This window comes from Bombina bombina, chromosome 2 (assembly GCF_027579735.1).
Source record: "Bombina bombina isolate aBomBom1 chromosome 2, aBomBom1.pri, whole genome shotgun sequence".
NCBI lineage: Eukaryota > Metazoa > Chordata > Amphibia > Anura > Bombinatoridae > Bombina > Bombina bombina.
In genome coordinates, this window is record NC_069500.1 from 863,589,006 (window position 1) to 863,598,140 (window position 9,135).

The 9,135-nt window shown below is 40.4% G+C and overlaps 2 pseudogenes; both read left to right on the forward strand.

Annotated features, from left to right (window-relative positions):
- On the forward strand, positions 1-117 carry LOC128651086 (uncharacterized; annotated as a pseudogene).
- An 8,280-nt stretch (positions 118-8,397) lies between these two features.
- Positions 8,398-8,514, forward strand: LOC128651087 (uncharacterized; annotated as a pseudogene).
- The last annotated feature ends 621 nt before the right edge of the window (positions 8,515-9,135 follow it).

Here is a 9,135-nt window from a genome sequence, read left to right on the forward strand (position 1 = left end):
GTCTACCGCCGAGCGGTCTTGAACACCCGATCCCGTACGATCTCGGAAGTGGAGCAGGGCTGGGCCTGGTCAGTACTGGGTTGGGCGACCGCCAGGGAACACCAGGCGCGGTAGACATGTCCAGCGCGCAAAAGGAGAGAAGTAACCTACTCCCTGACAGAGAGGTAGGAAGTCAAGTGTATGTGATTGTGGTCTTTAATATATACATTAAAATTAAATGTTGAATTTTGTGTTGTGGAATGTGGGAGGGGTTACCTCCCCTATTAAAAGAAAGAAGGTGCTAAAAATGTTAAAGCGCCAGAAGCCAGATGTTATTTTTTTACAAGAGCTACATCTGAAAGAGGTAGAAATACAAAAATTACAAGCTAATTGGATTAGTGAAATTGGAACTAATTGGTGGCAGACATGGCTTGTATTTGCCTAAGAGGTGAATCTTATCTTTTGGTACATTAGCAATGGCCTCAAGGCCCTGAACTAAGCCATGTTTTGAAGAAATTTATGGCAGACATGGCTTGAATTTGCCTGAGAGCTGGGTCTTTGTTTTTTGTACATTAGCAATTGCCTCAATGCTGCCCTGAACTAAGCCATGTGCCTCTCTAGTCATATTTTCGTATCTTACAGTCTGTACTGATTGACTGTTTAAATCTTTGTATGTGAAGAAATTGGTGGCAGAGATGTATTGTATTTGCCGGAGAGCTGGGTCTTTTTTGTGGTACAATAGCAATGCCTTAAACTAAGCCATGTTGTGCCTTCTAAATATATGTTTGTCTTTTACAGTCTGTACTGATTTTTTGAATTTTTGTTGATTTTTGTATGTGAAGATATTGGTGGCAGATAAGGCTTTGGAAGCCTGAACTCTGGATCTTTTCTGCTGGTCCATTGGTCTCAGGCTCAGAAAAAAGGCTTCTGTTTGTAGCTATTTACAAGGTAAAGTCTATTAGGAAAGCTAGCAATGCCACCATCCTGAAATGCTTCAAAAAGAAATTAACCATTTTTACAGCTTGGTGATATTAATGGAGCTGATATAGTAAAGTCTGGAGATGGAGTCTGTGATAGTGTTTATGGACTCCAGAGACAAATTTAATAGGTGTATTCAATTCTGTGTCTTGGGATCTAATATTATACCTCCTGTTCTGCTGAATATACATTTTTTGGTACCTATGGCCTCAATGACCCTTTGGGGCACATTTTGGTTCCTTACTAAGCCATTCTGAGTCTTTCTGGTCATGGTTTTGTTTTTTGCTGTTTGTATTGGTTTCATATTAGACTTCATGTAATTGGTGGCAGAAATGGCTTATATAAGCCTAAGCTTTGGATCCTTTCTTCTAGTGCATTGGCAGTGGACTGTAGGTTCTATGCTATGCCAGGTTGTGGCTTTTTGGTCATGGTTTTGTTGGTTACAGTCTGTTCCTGTTTGATATTAGACTCCTTGTTGACTTTGTCATTAGAACTAGTTGGTGGCAGACACGGCTTGTATTTGCCTAAGAGGTGAATCTTATCTTTTGGTACATTAGCAATGGCCTCAAGGCCCTGAACTAAGCCATGTTTTGAAGAAATTTATGGCAGGCATGGCTTTAATTTGCCTGAGAGCTGGATCTTTGTTTCTTGTACATTAGCAATGACCTCAATGCTGCCCTGAACTAAGTCATGTGCCTCTATAGTCATATTTTCATATCTTACAGTCTGTACTGATTGACTGTTTAAATCTTTGTTTTTGTATGTGAAGAAATTGGTGGCAGAGATGTATTGTATTTGCCTGAGAGCTGGGTCTTTTTTTGTGGTACAATAGCAATGTCCTAAACTAAGCCATGTTGTTCCTTTCTAAACATATGTTTGTCTTTTACAGTCTGTACTGATTGACTGTTTGAATTTTTGTTGATTTTTGTATGTGAAGATATTGGTGGCAGATAAAGCTTTTGGAAGCCTGAACTCTGGATCTTTTCTGCTGGTCCATTGGTTTCAGGCTCTTTACAGACAAAAGGCTTCTGTTTATAGCTAAGGTAAAGTCTATTTGGAAAGCTATCACTCAGGCTATCACATGAAGCTATATTATTAGTCTCCTGTCCTGTAGTGCTGTACAGCTGATGACAATGTTTACCTGAGCTTGAGGAATAGTTATTTGCCTGCCCCCAAATCAGCTGTGGATTTCTTCCCAGCAGCAGATGGCCACTTCTGTTGTTGCATATAGCTTTGCTGAAACATTTTTTTTACTCATCTGTTGAAGAAGAATCTTGTAAATAACGTATCTCTCAGCTTGTCTTCACTTTGTGCATTCCACAAAATCTACTGGCATTCTGGTGGAGTATTTCCAGGGCTTCTTCCGGCACCAGAGGAGGCTCTGGAAATACTCCATGAGGGTGTTTCCTGCATCTCCTGAAGAGGAGGTCAGCCGGTTTCTTGCGGTGTGATAAAGTTGCAGCATTCTTTTTGACAGTAGCTGAGACGTGCTACTGCTGCAGGCATATGCAAGAAAGTGCAGGACATCCAGCTGCAGGTAGAAGTTAGAAATAATCTCTCCAATGGGCAGGAATCATTAAAGAGACAGAGCTGTGGTCCCAACGTGGGAAGGGGAAAGTATTTCCAAAACTTAGAAAAAAAATACAGAATGAGTCTTTACAAATCCTGAAAAAGTCCCTCCAGATAGTGATACCGGGACCAGTGTATCAGTTCCTTACAGGCATCCGTACTCGTGACTCAAAATAGCAATCGCTGTGTTTAAGAGCCCCAATGCCGATATCGTCACTATGAAACAGTACGGATCCTCTGACAGTCCAAAAAGCCTCAACGCGTTTCAAAGTAGAAAAACTCGTAAAGAAGCCGATGAGATTTGTCTCCAACTGGAAAGAAGCGTCTCTGAAATCAAAAACTTGAATGACTGTTTAGCCCTGGTCTGGGCACTGAAGAAGTTGAACCCTTATTTATACGGACAGGAATTCTCTCTCATAACAGGAATGCAGATGGATTGTCCCGGCAAACTGACATTCCTACCACCTCCTAGTCCGGTCATCCCCAAGTTGACCCGCCAAAGGGTCAAGCCGGGTCTGCCGGAATATCCCACCAGGAGGGAGCCGTGTGACAGACCCCTCTGTCAGTACTGGAAGGGTTAACTTTGTTCAGTTTTGAGAAACTATTTTCTAAAGACAGGTTTCCTGGCATCAGCTATTGTTTACTGTAATTAAGTTTAAGTGATAAGCGTTCACATTGTTTAATCACCTCCAGAGTCAGACTGCCAGGTGTGAAGAAGGACTCCATTGTTTTCTTGTGTTTAATTGTTTATTTGGTTAAGTAATGCAATTCTTTTGTATCCTGTAAAAGGGCGTCTTCCCTCTATCTAATGTACTATCTTCTTCCAATCCCCATCTTGTCTCCTAGGGAGTGTCAACCAGGTGGGAGACTTGCATAAATACTGGGCATATAGCCCTCAATAAAACACATTCTGTTTTACCCTTAAGATGGAGCTTGGTCTCGTGTTTGGGGGAATTAACTGGGTTCGTGTGTTGCTGATCCCGTATTCAGGGCATCTTTCATCAGGTATTAACCCTTGATATCCGGGTTATACCATAACAATGCATCTTTGGTAAAAACCACATTTGTTTTTTGCTTTGCAGGACCTTTCCTGACAATAGCATCCCTTAGTGAGGTGGTGAGAGCAGCTGGATCAGACAAATCAAGAGTCTCCAAAGTAGAAGATTGTTCCTTCTGCACCAGTTCTTCTCCTTCTTCATCACTTGATCCTTCTGTATCAATAGTCTTTTCATGAGAGTGTATATATGATGCAGATGATGTTGAAGGTTGCTCATCATCTCCTTGTTCTTGTCTTTCCTCTGCGTTTGCATCACCCAGATTTGCAGCGTCTTGGACTGTGATGGGCTGTCTGTATGATGCAGCTGATGCTGAAGATTCTTCATCAATATCTATGTCTACTGGATCGTTTCATAGATTGGAAACTGGTTCTGAAGCAGGAGCATCTTGCTTTCTGATTTTGTGAGAGGTCAAGTACTTCTTTAAATCTCCAGACATCTGCTTCCCAGCTTTTTGTTCTCTGCACGTCTCTTTCTGAATGCTGCTCCAGAGGATTTATTTTCTTTATATAGTTTTGCCATTTTGAAGTAGTTTTCCAGCTGAACTATGTAAACAATAAGAAAGATGTTATATTTTTGTGTGTGGGTGTATGTGTGTTAATGTGTATGTGTGCATCAATGTATCTGTGTGATTTATGTTCTTATGTGAAAGGGGGTATCACAGGTTTATTTCTGCTTTAGAGTGGTGACAGTATAGTGTTAAAAGGGACAGTTTACCCCAAAATTTCTCCCCTTTAAATTGTTTCCAATGATCCCTTTTAACTGCTAGAGTGTCTAAAATTGTTTAAAACTATCTCCTTTACCCCTATTTCAGCATCGCTGATTTTGGCTGTTGTGTCCACACCTATACTGAATTTTTTTATACTTGAGTCAAGGCTATTGATAAGCTTAAGTGAACACAGCCAGCAGAAGAAATTACACACTGTGGGGAGTAGGCTTTATAAGTAATACAATGTTAATTATCCATTATTCTCTCTAAGTATTTAGCTTTTGTTTACAGCCAAATATAATATAAGTAAGCAAGTGTGTGTACACAAAGTAATAACATAAGATATTATACTTATACTACTGGCAAGGTCAACCTATTGTAACAGGCTGTGGTTTAAAAGTACAAAACCAGCTAATTGATATACACCAATAAACCTTAAAATGCAATTTCTCAAACAATCTATACAACTGGTATAACAAGTCATTGAAAATACATTAATGGAAAAAAAGTGTACAATGTACTACTGTCCCTTTAGTGTAGTTGCATTGGGTGTTAGTACATTTAGGTTTAGTGCAGTCCACCTAGTATAATGTTAATTGTATTTTGTAAAAAAAAATGTATATGGTTAATTGTGGTGAGGGTCTGTTGCTGTTATGGCTATGTTTTTAGCCATAAGAAAGCTGTAAACAAATATATTAATAATATTTAGTAATAGTTAAAAAAATAAAACTGTCTCATTGAAAAAAAAAATTTGGACTCTGTGATACAGGCCTGTATCACAGATTCCAATTTTTTTTCAGTGAGATTTATTTATTTGTGCAACTAAATATTTGTTACCATCGACTTCCGGGGGTGGAGCTAGCCGAGGTGAGGAGTGCTAGCTACAGGCTCGACACTAAGGGCCTACGTTCGATCTCCCCAAGCTGTGTTGTGTCCTTGGCCGACACAGACATCGTGTGGCCCGGATCTCTTTTGGGAAAACAGCGGCGGAAGTCATACCAGAGCAAGTTGGCTCGAGTGGTGAGCCGTACGCCAGTGGGCGTTTTTCCACATACCCAGCTCCAAAGCCGACTCCCCTGTTGCCGTAAGCTGGAAGTCTCCCGTCAAGCGGCAGTCACAGACCAGGCTGTAAACGCAACTAGCCCCCGTGGAAGCACCAAAAGCAAGGAGCGGAGTTAGCGCGGCTAACAGGGTATACATACCACCGCAGGTCGTGAGTGCCATTCTATCCTAAACCGCAACGAGGTGAAGGAGGCTGCAACGTCGAGGAAAGCAGAGAGGGTATACACCCTAATGAGGTACCGGTAAAGGGTTGGTTGCTAGCCCCGGAGGTTGTGGCTGCTGGGACGGGCAGGGGGAGTGGAGTATCTTAAGAAGTATGTGCTGGGTATGTGATCAAGGTACAAAGTGACTACACACATCGTGCTCAACTACAAGACATTTTAAGGGATTTGCAAGCGGGCTGTATTACTGTATGTATACCGGGGTTGTCTTCCCTGTGTGAGAGATACGGAGAGTGGTGGACCGCTATGCAAGGTTTCATTAAACAGCATTGCGAGGCTGCAATTAAATTGATGGGTTAGAAGCAATTAAACCAGACCTGATAGAAGCAGCATTCAATAGCTGGATGGGAGACAAGCCTGAGACAGGATCTGTTTATTAACTCTGTTTTCGCCTTGCTTGTGACTAACAATTTAACACATGCTTGCATCTTCTGCTTTACTTTTGCTGGGATTATAAACTTTGGGTTGGAGAATTGATGAGTGGTGGCCAGTAGCCCAAGTTTATGCCAGGCAGCACTACGATGGAGTATTAAAATCAGGCCTGCAAGAAGGAGTGTATAATAGTTCTGTGTGAAATAAGACTCAGAATATGCCGCTTTCTAACCCTGCTTTGCTTTGCCTATTTCTTTCCTAAAACATTGTAGACGAGCACTGACTGATATACCAGGATACACTTTAAACTTCACAGAGACCCTTGTTAATATATACATTGCCTGATACACATGACTTTGAGAAGATATATCTGCTTTTACTAATCTGGGTGCTTATGTAAAACAACTAAAAAGGTCCTGCAGTATTTTAACCCCCAACCAAGAACATAAGAAGGGGTGTTTCCTATTCTTTCCTTTTGCTGGACATCCTCTGCAGGGCAGAGATGACTTTCAAGGAATAAGAGAGAACCTGAAATTGTTAAAAAAAAAAAAAAAAAAAGGGAAGGAGAGAGAAAAGAAAAAAAAAAGATTTTTTTTTTTAAGGATGCTGTTAATGTATTTCTAGGGAAGTTGTATTCACAGTTGGGGAATGGATATATCTACTCTCTTAATTAGAGTCCTAAGATTATAAGATTTGAGAAATCCCCCGAAATTCCTGATTTTGAGGAGACATAGCAGTTTGCACTAACGGAAGAGCACCCCACAACTGACTATAGTAGGCTACAGTGGATTACAGGTGGAATTATTCTGAAAGGAGAAGACTCTGGTTACAGTATTAGTTAATGCGTAGCTAGGAAGACCACTGATTCCATACTACACAAGGTTTAGGCACCAACAACTATAGTAGGATAATCAAGAAAGATCTCCCACAGGTGTTAGATTTAACTTTAAGACTTAGGAACACGCTAACAGAACACATAGTTTAGACAATACGATGTTTAGAGGAAATAGTATATAACATTGTAAGACCATTAAATGTAAAGATTGGATAAAGGGATACGGGGGAGAGAGCACACTCTGAGCTGACTGGACAGAGGGCAGTCAGGGAGACCAGCAGCCTGCGGTGAATTTTCTAAGAACACCTTAGTCTCACATTTCACAACTTATAGGCACCACTAGTCCCACCAGGACCCCTTAGCGGGAGCACCTGGACTAGTAAAATTTTTACTTTTTCTTACTGTTTTTTACTTTCTGCAACTTTTTGAGCAGTGCAGTTACGGCTGCAAGTATACATATAGCACTATTAGTTAAAAGGTGCACTGGATCTATTTTTGTTTAGTAGAGAGTGGATTACTTCTCTCATTTAACTTTTTTTTTTTTTTTTTCCTTCTTCCACATCTTTCACACTCTATTAAATTGTCACTTACGACATTACACTTTTACACACCCCATGGAGAGATATATTCCTAACCTCAAAGTTAGGTCTCCCGCGATGCCCCCCAAGAAAGATAAAAAAAACAAAACAGCACAAGAGACAGGTCTTGAGGATAGTATGGACCCCCAATTATCAGGTACAGAGAAGCAGATGACACTTAACCAACTTGCAGAAATGATCTTGCCCCAATTTGAATCGGTTAAAAAGGATATAGCCACTCTATCCTCAGAGATTAGATCTTTTTCAAACAGGATTTTAGAAGTAGAAGAAAGAATTTCAGTGGTAGAGGACAGACAAAACATACAAGATATAAATTGGTTTAACTATGAGAGTAAAATAAAAATGATGCAATCTAAACTAGAAGATCTGGAAGACAGGTCTCGTAGGAATAATATCCGCATAATTGGATTACCTGAGCTGAGCGAGTATCAAGATTTGGTATTATTCGCTTCAGTTACCCTACCACAATTGTTAGGGATGCAGTTAACAGAAAAAATTCATGTAGAGAGCGCGCATAGAACAGGATCAGTAAGGGAGTCCCAGGAAGGTAATCTCCGCCCAAGGATGGTGGTAATTAAATATTTAAATTTTCAACACAAGGTTCAGATAATGAGGCATTATAGGAAAATTCAAGGGTTCAAGATAGGAATGAATCCGGTCTTTCTGTTTCAGGATTTCTCAACGGAGACCTCCTCAAAGAGAAAGGCAATGGCACCATACTGCACAAGCTTAATTAAGGCAGGAATTCAGGCAAACTTGAGATACCCAGCCAAAATTGTAATTTTCTCAGAAGGGAATGTGATTGCATTAAATACACCAACAGAAGCTAAAAAATATTGTACAGAAAAGGGTGTAGAGGTACGATAATTGGAATAGGATGTTTATTTCTAAATTATCATGGTTTTAAGGATGACGCGAGAGATGCTTGTTATTTATTCTGATTGTAAAAAGGGGAGAGATCCATTTTTTTTTTTTAATTTTTTTTTTTTTTTTTATGGTTTTGTATTGTTTGTTGCAGGTCTACCGCCGAGCGGTCTTGAACACCCGATCCCGTACGATCTCGGAAGTGGAGCAGGGCTGGGCCTGGTCAGTACTGGGTTGGGCGACCGCCAGGGAACACCAGGCGCGGTAGACATGTCCAGCGCGCAAAAGGAGAGAAGTAACCTACTCCCTGACAGAGAGGTAGGAAGTCAAGTGTATGTGATTGTGGTCTTTAATATATACATTAAAATTAAATGTTGAAATTTTGTGATGTGGGAGGGGTTACCTCCCCTATTAAAAGAAAGAAGGTGCTAAAAATGTTAAAGCGCCAGAAGCCAGATGTTATTTTTTTACAAGAGCTACATCTGAAAGAGGTAGAAATACAAAAATTACAAGATAATTGGATTAGTGAAATTGGAACTAATTGGTGGCAGACATGGCTTGTATTTGCCTAAGAGGTGAATCTTATCTTTTGGTACATTAGCAATGGCCTCAAGGCCCTGAACTAAGCCATGTTTTGAAGAAATTTATGGCAGACATGGCTTGAATTTGCCTGAGAGCTGGGTCTTTGTTTTTTGTACATTAGCAATTGCCTCAATGCTGCCCTGAACTAAGCCATGTGCCTCTCTAGTCATATTTTCGTATCTTACAGTCTGTACTGATTGACTGTTTAAATCTTTGTATGTGAAGAAATTGGTGGCAGAGATGTATTGTATTTGCCGGAGAGCTGGGTCTTTTTTGTGGTACAATAGCAATGCCTTAAACTAAGCCATGT